This window comes from Pteropus vampyrus, unplaced genomic scaffold, assembly GCF_000151845.1.
Source record: "Pteropus vampyrus isolate Shadow unplaced genomic scaffold, Pvam_2.0 Scaffold365, whole genome shotgun sequence".
NCBI lineage: Eukaryota > Metazoa > Chordata > Mammalia > Chiroptera > Pteropodidae > Pteropus > Pteropus vampyrus.
This window is the reverse complement of record NW_011889146.1, coordinates 1,220,651-1,234,198: the sequence shown is the minus strand read 5'-3', so window position 1 is coordinate 1,234,198 and position 13,548 is coordinate 1,220,651. Positions and strand designations below refer to the sequence as shown.

The window sequence follows — 13,548 nt, the reverse complement described above, 5'->3', positions numbered from 1 at the left end:
AATCTATAGCTTGCTTTGGGTAGTATGACTATTTCAATGATGTTGATTCTTCCTACCCATGAACAGGGTATATGCTTCCATTTATTTGTATCTTCCTCAATTTCTTTTATCAATGACATAATTTTCTGTAAACAGGTCTTCTACCTTCTTGGTTAATTTGATTCCCAGGTGTTTTATAGTTTTCAACACAATTGTAAATGGGATTGTTTTCTTAATTTCTCTTTCTGAAAGTTCATCATTGGTGTATAAAAATGCCACTGACTTCTGAATATTTATTTTGTAACCTGCTACTTTACTGAATTCATTGATCAGTTCTAACAGTTTTTTGGTGGAATCTTTAGGGTTCTCTATATATAGTATCATGTCATTGGCAAATAACAAGAATTTTACTCCTTCCTTTCCAATTCGGATGCCTTTTATTTCTCGTTCTTGTCTTATTGCTGTGGCTAAGAATTCCAATACAACGTTGAAGAGGAGTGGTGAAAGTGGACATCCTTGTCTTGTTCCTGATTTTAAGGAAAATGCCTTTAGTCTTTTCCCATTGTTAGCTGTAAGTTTGTCACATATGGCCTTTATTATGTTGAGGTATGTTCCCTCTATTCCTACTTTGCTGAGGATTTTTATCATAAATGGATGCTGGATTTTGTCAAATGCTTTTTCTGCATCTATTGATATGATCATATGATTTTTATCTTTGGATTTGTTAATGTGATGTTATCACATTAATCAACTTGCAGATATTGTACCAACCTTGCATCCCAGGAATAAATCCAACTTGATCATGGTGTATGATATTTTAAAAATATTGTTGAATTCAGTTTGCTAATATTTTGTTGAGGATTTTTGCATCAATATTCATATGGCTTTCTTTTTCTGGTTTTGGAATCAAGGTAATGGTGGCCTCATAAAAGGATTTAGGGAGCCTTCCCTATTCTTGAATTTTTTGGAATAGTTTGAGAAGAATAGGTGATAATTCTTTGAATGTTTGATAAAGTTCAGGACTTTTGTTTTTTTGGAGGTTTTGATTAATGATTTGATTTCATTGGTGGTAATTAGTCATTTCAGATTTTCTGTTTCTTCTTGACTCTCTCCTTGAGAGTCAAGGATGTTAGTCATTTCAGATTTTCTGTTTCTTCTTGACTCTCTCCTTGAGAGATTGAATGTTTCTAGGAACGTATCCATTTCTTCCAGATTGTCCAATTTGTTGGCATATAATTGCTTGTAGTATTTTCTTATGATACTTTGTATTTTATATAGAGTCAGTAGTTATTTCTCTTCTTTCGTTTCTCATTTACTTATTTGAGTCCTCTCTCTTTTTCCCTTGATGAGTCTGGTTAAGGGTTTGTCAATTTTGTTTATTGTTTCAAAGAACCAGCTCTTGGTTTCGTTAATCTTTTGTATTGTTTTTCTAGACTCTGTTTCGTTTATTTCTGCTCTGATCGTTATTATTTTCTTCCTTTTTCTCACCTTGGGCTTTATTTGCTATTCTTTTTCTAGTTCTTTTAAGTGTAAGGTTAGATTGTTTATTTGAGCTTTTTCTTGTTTCTTAAGGTAGGCCTGCCTGTATTGGTATGAATTTCCCTCTTAGGACTGCTTTTGCTGTGTCCCATAGATTTTGAGTCATCGTGTTTTCATTTTCATTCAGACACATTCTTGTTCACCAACCCAGAAGCTCTCTGAATGTTGTTGTTTTGTTTTTTTTTTATGGAGGTTCATTATGTAGGCATGATTGATTAAATCATCGGGTATTGTTGATTAAATCAATCTCCAGCTCCACCTTTCCATTCCCTTCTTGGAGGTCAGGGGGTGGGACTAAAAGTTCAAACCTTCTGATCACATGGTTGGTTCCTCTGGCAACAAGTCCCATCCTCCAAGATTCACCTCATTAGCATAAATTTAGGTATGGTTGAAAGAAACTTATGAATAACAAAAGATACTTCTCTCACTATTGCCACTTAGGAAATTTCAGGGTTTTAAGAAGCTCCGTGCCAGAAATGGGGACAAAGACCAAATATATATATACCATATAAATATTTCTTATTACTTCAGAGTTATATAATAGGAAACCAGCACTCTTGCTTTGAGATCATAAGTAAGATTAATTCTGGCTGAGGGCTGAGAAAACATTCACAAAGTTGGGTCTTAAAGGATTGGTAGTGTAACTGTAGAACTGATAGGAGAAGTCACTTGTAAAATTCTTAATCTTTCAGCAGGAAATGATATGGGACATCTCTTGCAGAGTTCTTAATCTTTTTAGTAAACCTAATTAAGTTTTCTTCCCTCCTATCTTTGGGAAAAAGGCCCTCTTCCTCAAATCCCGATAATTGCCCCGAAACTGGTGACTCAGATCCTCTGGCTATTGATAAGGATCATTGGCCCATTGTTAGAGAAATGGTATTAAGCCAGACAGAACCCTTAGAGTCTGAGAGGGGAGGGGCTTTAGGCCAAAGGTCTTTTTTTTTACTCTTTAAGAAATATATTAACCAAGCCTGTTTCCCTTTACTTGCTTAACAGGCAAATCAAAAATAGAAATTAATAGATATATGATTTAAATAACAAGTTTGTATCTTCTTTTCCTTGTCTAGGGACTGAGGTGGCACTTCAGCAGGAAACCCAAGACCCCACCCTAACTAAGGGAGAAGGGGAAAGAGCCCCATGAAACCCCAGTAGGCAGGGACTACAACCTTTCTCAGCAGGAAGCAAATTTGGAAGAAGAGATCTCCCATCCCTCAACATTCATGCCAATAATAAGGGGGTTTATGGCTCTTAGAAAAGAGTTAGACAGGAGAGTTAGGGGGTTTCAGGTCTGCCTGCAAAGACACTGAGATCATCCTATCCTAGAAAGGGTCCGCCCTAATCCGCCCACAATTAAGAAAGCCAGAAGGCATTTTTAGGCTAAAAGTAACTTCCACAAAGGAACAAGCAGAGAATTAGGTACTGGTTTAAGCTAGTCACTGAAACTTGTGCAATGAAAACCCCAAGAACCTTCGACCCACCTGAGCTTCATTATACCATCATTATAATATGATGCATATTCCCAGAAGTTCATTAATATCATTATAACTGACTGAATTCTGGGATTGAACATGTGCAGAAAGCGAACAATGAATCAGTGAGTCCTGTCAATCTTAATTGTCAATCAAGGAAACCCACCCAACTAAGAAAAGTAACCACCCACAGCAAATAGGATAAAAAACCCAAAGGCTTTGTTATCAGGTCTTTTGAACCACTTTTCTCTTGCTCAGGACCACTTCCATGTCTGGAAGGGTACTTTCCCTTCTAATAAAGCTTTTCTTCTCTGCTGTATTTTGGTGTCTTGCTCAATTCTTTGTTCGAGACATCAAGAACCTGGACAATGCACCGGGAGAGGACCCTACCCTCCAGTAACAGAACCAGCTCAAAATGGCCCTATCCTGTTTAACAAGATACTGAGTTGCTTTTCAGAGACAACAGACCAAAAATGCAAATCATGCAGCCGAAGCATGCACAGGAGAGAATTCTGGCCTCCAGCTGCACCTGGAACTAAAGTCTTATACACATACCTCTCCTCACCTCCACCTCCCAACATACACGCATGGAGCCAAAGGACTAGGACGTAACCTGAACTTGAACACCAAAATCCTTTCATAGAAGTGAAGGGTCTGCTGTCCTGCAAAATCCAGTGCTGACACTCCTTACCATGAGTGGCCAAGTTCCACATCCTTTAATTAAAACTTGCCCCAACAACACTTCCACAAATGTGTTCCCCCAAACTCCTTAAAAACCCTTAACCTAGTCCAGCAAGCAAGATGAATATGAGGCACTGTTAGGTCTCCTATCTTCTCAGTTGGAATCTTCTTGATCAGTAAATCTTTTCTTATTCTAAACTCTGACGTTTTTAGTTTTGGGCACACAAACTCCGGTTCCGTAACAGTAGAAGTAAACATACTGAGTTTAAAGCCCCATTAGGGCAAAGTCTGAATCCACCACTGTTTTTCACTAGTGATGCTCATTCCCCAGTGAATGATTCAATGATTTGGGACAGTAGATACAGGGTGTATATGGGAGGAGGGGTAAAGGCCATCACAGGCAGAGAGAGTAATTTGAGCAAAGAAAGTGAAGTAGGAGAGTGAATAACTTGAACGTGGTTTTGTTTTGAGTGAAGCAGCATTTGCAACCCCAAAATATACACTTTTGGGGGATATTGATTGTTTTAAGCTGTTTATTTTTAAGAAATGAAACTCAGGAGAAACCTTTGACCTTTCCTTTAACTACCAAAAAGAATTTAGAAAGAGGACCTGCTTCAGGAAGGGGTCTATCATTGTAGAGAACTAGTTTAATATGAATTAGTGTGTGATAGGGAGGAATCTAGCAAGGCCCCTTTGAGCAAAGTCCTCTCAGTGTCCCACTGTTAAACATGGCCCAGAAAACATTTACCAAACATTTGCCTTTCATCTCCCTGTGAATTGCCTTCCTGCCCTTTGAAGCCACAAACCACAGCCTCCCCCTTCCTCTTAGCTCTTGGCAAATAAGCTCAATTGCCGATTTGTCCTCTGGTTCCACATTCTTATTCTTATATATATTACATATATACATATGTAATAATTTGGTTATTTTCCCCCCGCTAATCTGTCTCATGTCAATTTAATTATTAGACTAGCCAGAACTTATAGAGAGAAAATTATTTTTCCTCCCCCACAGCTTGTTTTTGTTTTGTTTAAGTGGTCACAGTGTTAGGTAGCTAGTCAGACATAAGCGATAAGGAGGAACAAAGAAATAGGGGCCCAACCCAGAGATCACCCAAAGAACACCCTATTGGTAGTGAGAGAACCCCTCCTGCATCCCCAGAGACAAAAGACAGGAGAGTCATAGTCTTAGCTGGCCTAATCTGGCTACAGATGCCTGCGCAGAAGGTACTACTCTAATTTGCCCACAATTTAAGCTTCATTGTAATACTATATTTAAGCCTTGAAGTTTATGAATCTAATTATAACAGACTGAATTCTGGGTAAGTACATGCACACTAGGCAGTGTTATGTAGCAGCCAAGTGTCAATCAAAATGACCTCACTTGCCAATCGCCTAGAAATGCCTATGGAACCATCACGGCCCAAATACAATGCAGACATTCCCACTTCTGGGCCTCTTTTTGTCCCTTTCTGTGTTTGTTGTTGTGGTGGTTGTTATTACAGTGCTACATAACAGCTCTTCACTGAAACCATGTACTTCCTTGGAGCGTGCTTTGTCTTTCTAAAATATACTTTTAATAAATCTTTTCTAAATCTTACTGACCTGTGATTCTTCGCTATGTCAATGAGGAAGAACCGAGGGAAAATGCTAACTACACTCCTGTGCAGTTATGCCTCTCCAACCCCTTGCTGCTGGGGCAACCCCAGTGGTAGCAACAGGATGTTTTTATTTGATGGCCTTGCATCAAGAAAAGCTGTCTAAATTTACTCATGGAGGTCAACCATTATCATTATTAATATTTTCATTGCTGTCTTGTATCGTTGGGCTATAAATAAGAATTCCTAAAACTCTGAAATTCTCTCAATTCTTTGGTAGATACAGACAGAACATTGGAGGAGAAGTCTCAGTGTTAAGACCATGCAAGTCTTCTGGAGGCTTCTTATGCTCTCACGTAAAGAACAGAACTTGGAGGGGAAGCTAAAGATTTCTTTTTGTGGCCTTATGCCTATAACTCACACAAACACCAACACACTTGTCAATTGCTCTCTGATTCAGCAGATTCAATTAAAAGTCTGAGACTTGAAAAGATGCCACATAACCCTTTAGCACACAGTTAACTTCTATTTTATCTGAAATGATTTTGTGCTGCTCTGCTATTTATCATTTACAGAATAAAAAAAAGAAAACAGTTAATCTAACTCTCATTTTCTACGTGTAAGGTTGTTAAAAATTAGTAAACGTTTAATAGAAGTTAGAGAAGGTGAACGGATCCCTGGGGGGAGGGGAGGAATTCAGGTGTGGTGGAATGCTCTAGCAAGCCAGCAGTTACCCACTCTTTTTCTAAGGACTTTAGTTCCCAGTATTGACATAAATCACCTTTCTGAATTGAAGATTTACATATTCCAAGCACTCATTAAAGCTCAGTGTTATGTAGAATTGGTTCAATGGAAGTGTTAACCAGCCATAATTGCAAGTCATTCTCCCCTTATCTACCTTTCACTTATTTACATCTAATTACTCTTCAAGTCCAGCCTCTTTACGAAGGCTTTCCTAATAATTTCAGCTCACATTCCATTTTTCTCTTACACCAAAAAACTACTGTCAGTGCCGCCCATTAGGCACAGAGTCATGTGCAGCCTTATAATATTACTTAAATTTTCATGCCCTGTCTACCCAAATGGATTATCAATTTCTTGAGTTCTACACTTTGCATTTACCATAGTAGATTACAAAGCCCATACAAATAGTAAGTCCTCAAAGTATTTGTCAAGTATCTGTTATTTCAATAAAAATGAAAATATCACAAATCTTGATCCCCCAAAGATGTTGGTATTTATTTCAATAAACTCTCATCATGATAAACTTGTTAAGGGGTATCTTTTTCCTTTATCATTGTGCCCGCTGACGATACAGCCTTGCTGCTTTGAACCCATTATATTTAAGCAAATTCTGGAATACCAGGGCTAAATGATTTGCCAGGGGCTTCAGCCTGGTGCCCAGCAGCTTACCTGGTGGGTGCACGGTAGCACGAGGTAGAATGATGGTTTCCTCTCTCCTGAGTGACTCTGGACAAACTTCAAAACCAAGGTCACCAGTGCCCTAGGCTAGTAGGCAGGGCACTGAAGACAAAGAATCCCCAGCTTGCTGAAGAGAAAATACTCTTCTGCTGATCCCTGAACAAAGAGGAGGATGCTGCTGAAAAGCCCGTTTGCTGCTACTTTGCAGAAGTAAACCACCACTGGAAATGAAATGTCTTTTTTTTTTTTTTTTTGCAGGGGAAAAGGGTGTTTCAATAATTAGTTGGTCTTAATTATTTTTGCTTAAGAGTAGGAAAGGTATAAAGCTCCCGACAGAATTCAAAGCTGAAAGAGAGAAAATGAAACCGGCTGCATCTGGCTGGCTGGGCACCTGCTGTCTGGCAGGCTGTTCACCTCAGCTTGCCCAGGTGGTGTCCCTGTGGGCCAATCGGTCCCTCCGCTACTGTCAGGTGGCTGCTTGCGGCTTCTCCCCAGAAGTCCTTTACCAGGCCATCTGGAGCTGGGAAACATGTTTCAATCCCTTGCCAGAATTCTGCTTTGAAATCTGCCCACTTCTCACTTCACTCTCAATCCTGGTCATAGACCTAAAACTTGACCTTAACTGCCAAGAAATAACATTCATCAAGAGACAATATATCTAAATGTTTAAAAGTTGATAGGAATTGATATCCTTTACTATTCAGAAATATTACCTAACCCTGGACCCACAAAGTGCACAGTCCACTTGACTCCACGTTTCAGTGTAAACAGTAGGTCAAGTGCCAAAAATTCATCAAAGCCAGAACCTGAATTTATATGAACACTCCTTTTTCCCTACTCCTCCAGCCAATTAGCCACCTAGTCCTACTAATTCAACTTTCCATATATTTCTTGAATTCTTTCCCTTCTTTTTATCTCTAGTCAAGGTCCCTAAGCATATCTTTCTTCAAATCCAGGCTTCACCCTTTACCCAGAGCTATCTACCTAAGAAGCAAATTTGATGTTGTCACTCCTTGCTCTAAGCATTTCAATGACTCCTCTTCGCCCCCAGTTTGTTTCTAGATCTCTTGTCAGTCATTGTCTTTCACTTTGCATTGTGGCGATATCCCCTGCTGATGGTGCCTGCAGCTTCACCATCGTCTTTCACATGTTTGTGCCTTACTAATACTATTCACCCCATTTGGCATGCCCTTCCAATCCTTATTCACCCCACACCTCCTTCAAGACTTAATTAAGGCATTACCCCCTCCAGCAATTCTTCCCTGAGACCTCATATGACCTCTGTGTCCCTGTGTGTAACTATCTTATCATCTGCTACAGTATAGTGACTATATTGGTTTTAAATCAATCTCCCTCACTACATTGAGAGATTATAGAGAGCATTTTTGTATCTCTGGTGCTAGGTTCATAGTAGGATTTGAATATAGCTGCTAAATAAATGAGTTTTCGATGCTTAAAAGAAATGTTGTTGAATCATGATACGGGGCGCAGGGTGGGGGGGAGGGGGGAAGGCTGTCCTATGGGGCTTTCACTCTAGAGAGGAACACACACGTGTACCCAGACCTCTGACTCCTGATGCTGTGAGGAGGGTCCTGAGGCGGTGACTGCCCAAAGACAATTGTCTTAATGCTGCAAATGGAGGAGCTTGTCATATCTGGCAGCTCCATGAGTAAGAGGTAAAATTGCAATGCTGCTCTCAACACTTAATTTGGACGGTTGACTGATGACTACTTGCCTCCCAGGAAGGAAGGCAGATCCAAGCCAAAGGCATAGCATGGGACTCGGCTTACTTCTCCAAGAAACCCAAGCCTTTGAAGGTGTATAAAGTGCTTATAGCAACTCAGAGATGAGCTGAGAATAGAAAAGCATTTTAATCACTTTACTGATAAAACTATAATGATTGATTTGGAGTACTATTTGGAAATTGTGGCATTTATACCCTTGTTAGTTGGTTTTTAGGTACCTGCAAATTGTTTATAATAAATATTTTACATTTATGTATCATTTTGTTCCTGTGATCTCCCTTTCCTTAAGGATCTGAGAGGCCCAGAACAAAGTGTTAAGTTGACACATGGGGAAAGTGAAAAAAAGCTGGGGAAGAAACTGCAGCCGGAGCTCAGTAAAAGTTGGTGTGCAAAGTGCTAGGTAGAACTAGGCAAGGGTGGGTCCAGTGTGGCTTTGAAGGTGGAGATAGCACCCTGGAGGGAATATGTTACTCATAAACCTTTTAAAGAGTTTTGCCTGGATGGCAGTGGCAAAGCGATTAAACAGCTGAGGACAGACATGACCTAATTTATTGGCCTTTCTAGTATCTTCGGTGGAGCCGGAGCTATAGCGTAAACTACAACTAAGAATGCGTTTTGGTGGGGTGCTGGGTGGGGATTTGCTGACGCTAAGGGAGAAACTGATGTCTTTAAGAAGGAAGAGGCACCAGCAAGTAGACCAGATTGAGCACACAGTTGGCCAGAGCCTCCCTTACATAGTCCCCCATGGGGAAGGACATTGTCAGAAATCCCCTGCCGAGCTGAGCCCCAGTGCTGTTTCTACTCTGAGGAATGAAGCACCAATACCCACTATTTAGGGAACAACTTTCAGTAAGCAGAGTTCTCATTTGGCCTTTGGTGATTCAGAAGGGGAGTTGTGAAACGCAAGCTCAAGTGCAAACATAGTAGTTCAGCCAGCAACTTAGACCTACCCTCAAATACATGCCGTCCAACAAATCATTTTAATATACCTAACCAGAATCTGGAAGAAAGGAAGAGAACCACACATAAAATACATGATGGCAATTGTTAAAATAGGCCATAAAAATTTCTGCAGTTTAAAAGCCTGAAAATGAAACAAACAAACACATGTGTTGCCATCTGGGCTCTGATACAATTTAAATCAAACTACCGGCTGTTTAGGGGATTTAATTAAAACCCACAAGATTTTCCTCAGGCCAGCCATCTAGGAGCCTCCAAGGATTCTGTGTGCAGGGCTCCTCAGCCCCAGGATCACTGCTATCTGTATCACAGCAGCACCAACAGGATACTCAATGCGGGGCTGAGGAGTAGCGAGCCCTCCGGCAATGGGGTGAGAGGTCCTGTCATGAAGCTCTGTTACATGGACAGCGCTCGAGTCTGAGATATTGAGCTCGCCTGGTGTGGCTGTACGGGTGAGGCTAATGTAGGTCATGGAGGGCCTCAGTCTGACCCCCACACTGCTGTTGCTATGATCACTCTCACATGTTCTTTTAATTGCTCTTTAACTCCCTGGAAGCTAAGGTATTAACTTCCCTTTGAACCTACACGTTTCCACACATCACCATTGCCCCATATCTGGATCGCTTCACCTGTAGAGCCACAGGACATGCTGTACAAGTGCCGCAGAGGACAGCTGGAGTCCTAGGTTCTAGTCCCGCATCCACCCCTGGGTGCTACTATGGTCTTGAGACTCTGAGAAAAGAGAACGATAAGGATAAGATCTCATCTGGAAAAAAATGAGGATAACAGTATCTGCTCTTAAAGGATATTTGAGGAATCAAGTGAACATGATAGGCATATTTTTAAGTATTACATATATTTAAGAAGTCACCAGTCAAATATTCCTGAATAATTACAAAATCAGCAGAGAGAGATGTCTAATTCCTCTTTCTTTTGGACAATTGGTACTGAAACCAGGTGGCTTTACCCTTTCAGAAACTCTTTGGGCTTCCATGTTCCTTCTTAAGACATTTCCTGTTTACTCATATCAAACATAACCACTCAACAGCTAATGTGAAGAACTGGAGATGGGTTCAAGAAAGTGAGTTCACAAGGCCAGGGTCTAATCAGCTTGTAGACATTACAGCAGTTGTGTTTATGTGAAACTCACACTTAATGGGCAGTAAACAAAATAAAAACAACAAAAAGTAAAAAGCAAATCTTCCAGTTGCCAGACAGCTTCGGGGACAGAGGGTCCTTTTGATCCTGCTAAGCAATTTTAAAGTAGAAAAGTACGAGAAACAAGGTTTGCATTTGCATTAGGCACAGCCCTCTTTTTTTGTTTGTTTGGTTTTATTTTATTTTTTTTAAATTTATTTTAATTAGTTTCAAGTATACAATACGTTGGTTAGACATCTATATAGTTCATAAAACGATCCCTGTGACCATCCATCAGCTACTAATTTGTACTTTTTTAAACCTTCACCCATTTGCCCAGCCCCGTCTCCTCTGTCCATCACCAAATTTTCCACTACATTTGTGAGTCTGTTTTTGATTAGTTTGTTCTTTTTATTCCTTAGATTCTGCATATAAGTGAAATCATATACTGTTTATCTTTCTCTGTCTGACTTAAATACCTTCTAGGTCCATCAAAGCAATATCTTTTTCCATCCCCTTGCTTTTAGTCTGTGTATGTCTTTTAATCTTTTAGTCTGTGTGAGTCTCTTATAGGCAACATGTAGGGGTCTTGTTTTCTTTCCATTCATCCACTCTATCTTTTGGTTGGAACACTTAATTCTTTTCCATTTGAGGTATTTATTGATAAGAATGTAGTTGTTACCATTCTTTATTCCTGTTTTTGATACATGTTTTTTCTTCTTAAAGAAGTTCCTCCAACATTTCCTGTAATACTGGCTTGGTGGTGATAAATTCCTTTAGCTTATTTTTGTCTGGGAAGCTCTTTATCTGTCCTTCAACTCTAAATGATAGCTTTGCTGGATAAAGTATTCTTGGTTGTAGATCCTGGGTCTTCATCCTTAGCACAAAATATTTTGTGCTAAGCCCTTCTGTCCTGCATAGTTTCTGTTGAGAAATCAGCTACCAGCTTATGGGTTTTCCTTTATAAGTAACTATCTGTTTTTCTCTTGCTGCTTTTAATATTCTATCTTTGTATTTAAATTTTGGCATTTTAATTATGATGTGTCTTGGTGTGGGCCTCTTTGGATCCCTGATTTTTGGGATTCTCTGAGCTTCCTGGGGTTTTATGTCCATTTCCTTCACCAGGTTAGGGAAGTTTTCCACCATTATTTCTTCAAACAGCTGTTCAACATCTTGAGTTGCTTCAGTTACACTGATCAGATGGATAATTGGACCCTTAATAGTGTCCAATATGCTCTTTAAATTATTTTTATAGTCTTGGCATCTTATCTCTTGCCATTCTGATTGTATGTCCTTGGCATTCCCATCCTCTAGATAGGGCATTTGATCCTTTTCTTTATTCACTTGATTTATTCCTTTGTTTATTCCATTTAATACATTTCTCATCACAGATAATGTGCTTTTCATTTCAGACTGGTTCCCTTTTATAATTTCCATTTCCTTTTTTATGTTTTTTTTCTTTTTATCTCTTTGTTGATTTTATCTACGTGTCCCAAAAGTTCATTGAGCATCTTTATAACCAGTGTGTTGAACTGTGCGTCTGTTAGATTACTTGACTCCATTATATCTAGATCTCTGTTCTGTTCTCTCATATGGTTTCCGCTTCTTTGTCTTCTCATTTTGGCTGCCTTTCCACGTCTGTTTCTATGAAGTAAGCAAAGCTCCTAAGTCTTCTGGTCTTATTAGTGTGGATTTGTGAAGTAGGTATCCAGTGGCATAGTCTTGAGACGGGTTCAGCTTCAGGACAAACTTAGCCCACGCCTCTAACCCTCCAGGGCCACCTGTTAAGATTCAGCAAGCAATCCACAGATGCTGTGCTTATAGTTGCCTCAAAAGGCCACACCAGAAACCGAGGCCAGCTGTCTCCAGTGTGAGTCTAGATGCTGCTCAGCAAGGAGCACCTGACCTGCAGAGGATACATCTGGATGTTGAAGTAGGCGGGGTTTCAGGGAATCCTATGGGCGGAGCGACCTCTGTTATCCAGTTTGATGACGTCATGGCTATGGCGGTGCTGTGTCTGGCACACTGGTATGGAAGGCTCCACAGGGAACAATAAATACTGCTGGCACTTCTGTATAGAGTGAGCCTTGCCTCGGCCCTCATTCAGACAATGTCTCCCTATAAGTCTCCGGTGCCCCCTGCATGCAGCCGAATCAGTACAGGAGTTCAGCGCGAGCAGGTCCGTCACTGGGAAATTCTGCTCATGGACATGGCCCCTTTAAGAGGCTGCTGCAGCCTTCATCTCAGCCGCTGGAGACAGGGCAGCCCCGCATCTTTGCCCTGTTGTACTTTTTGCCATTGCAGGGTGCTTTCTTGGATTTCTCCCTAGTTGTATGGCTTGTTCTTCTAGATCCCAGGCGATTTTTCCTTGCTTCTGCTCCTTGTTTCCGTCACAACTTTGATTTGGTTGCCAGAGGGATGAACAGAGCCTCTATCATCTATGCCATTATTTTTTTCCTCTCTCAGGCACAGCCCTCCTGATTGTTCTTTGCTAAAACTATAGGCTTTACCCTCCCAAACTGCATTGTTTCCTGAGAAATCAAGAGTCCTTCAACTTGTGCAAAGGTGTGGAGTGTAGGAAAGATGTGACAGGTGAAGTCAGTGCCCAATGCCCAGGCAGCCAGGATGGTGTCCCTCATAGCACATTAGAGTTATCTGGAAGCTTATAAAAATACCCATGCACAACCTGATCTCAAATCAATTAAGCCAGAATGTACAGGTGGGGCCTGGCATTGGTAATTTTGAGAGTTCTCCAGATAGCTGTCATTTCAGCTGGGGTTGGGAATCCCTCTCAGCAGAATCTGTGGACTTGTCATCACAGAAAGTGGGAAAATATACCAAATGCATCAGTGCATAAGTGGGCACAGAGAGAGGAAAAGCAGTGAAAGGTGACTCTCAGTACCTACCATGCCAACATTATGTGACTTTTAGCTGAACTGGATGATCTATAGTCCCTCTTTAAAAAATCTGCCACTGACCTTTCTCCTAGGCAGGGTTAAGACTGGATGCCTGACTCTAGGG

The 13,548-nt window shown here is 40.5% G+C and overlaps 1 protein-coding gene across 3 annotated transcripts in view; it reads right to left on the bottom strand.

Annotated features, from left to right (window-relative positions):
* EXPH5 (exophilin 5) overlaps positions 1-13,548 on the bottom strand; it is a 74,333-nt gene that overhangs the window by 46,341 nt on the left and 14,444 nt on the right. The window contains exon 1 of one of the 3 annotated variants that reach the window (XM_011379566.1): positions 6,677-6,760. The exons of the other annotated variants lie outside the window; for them this stretch is intronic. The gene's annotated coding sequence lies outside the window, so the exon portion shown is untranslated. Of the gene's footprint in view, positions 1-6,676; positions 6,761-13,548 lie in introns of those variants that run through there. 3 annotated transcript variants of the gene reach the window in all.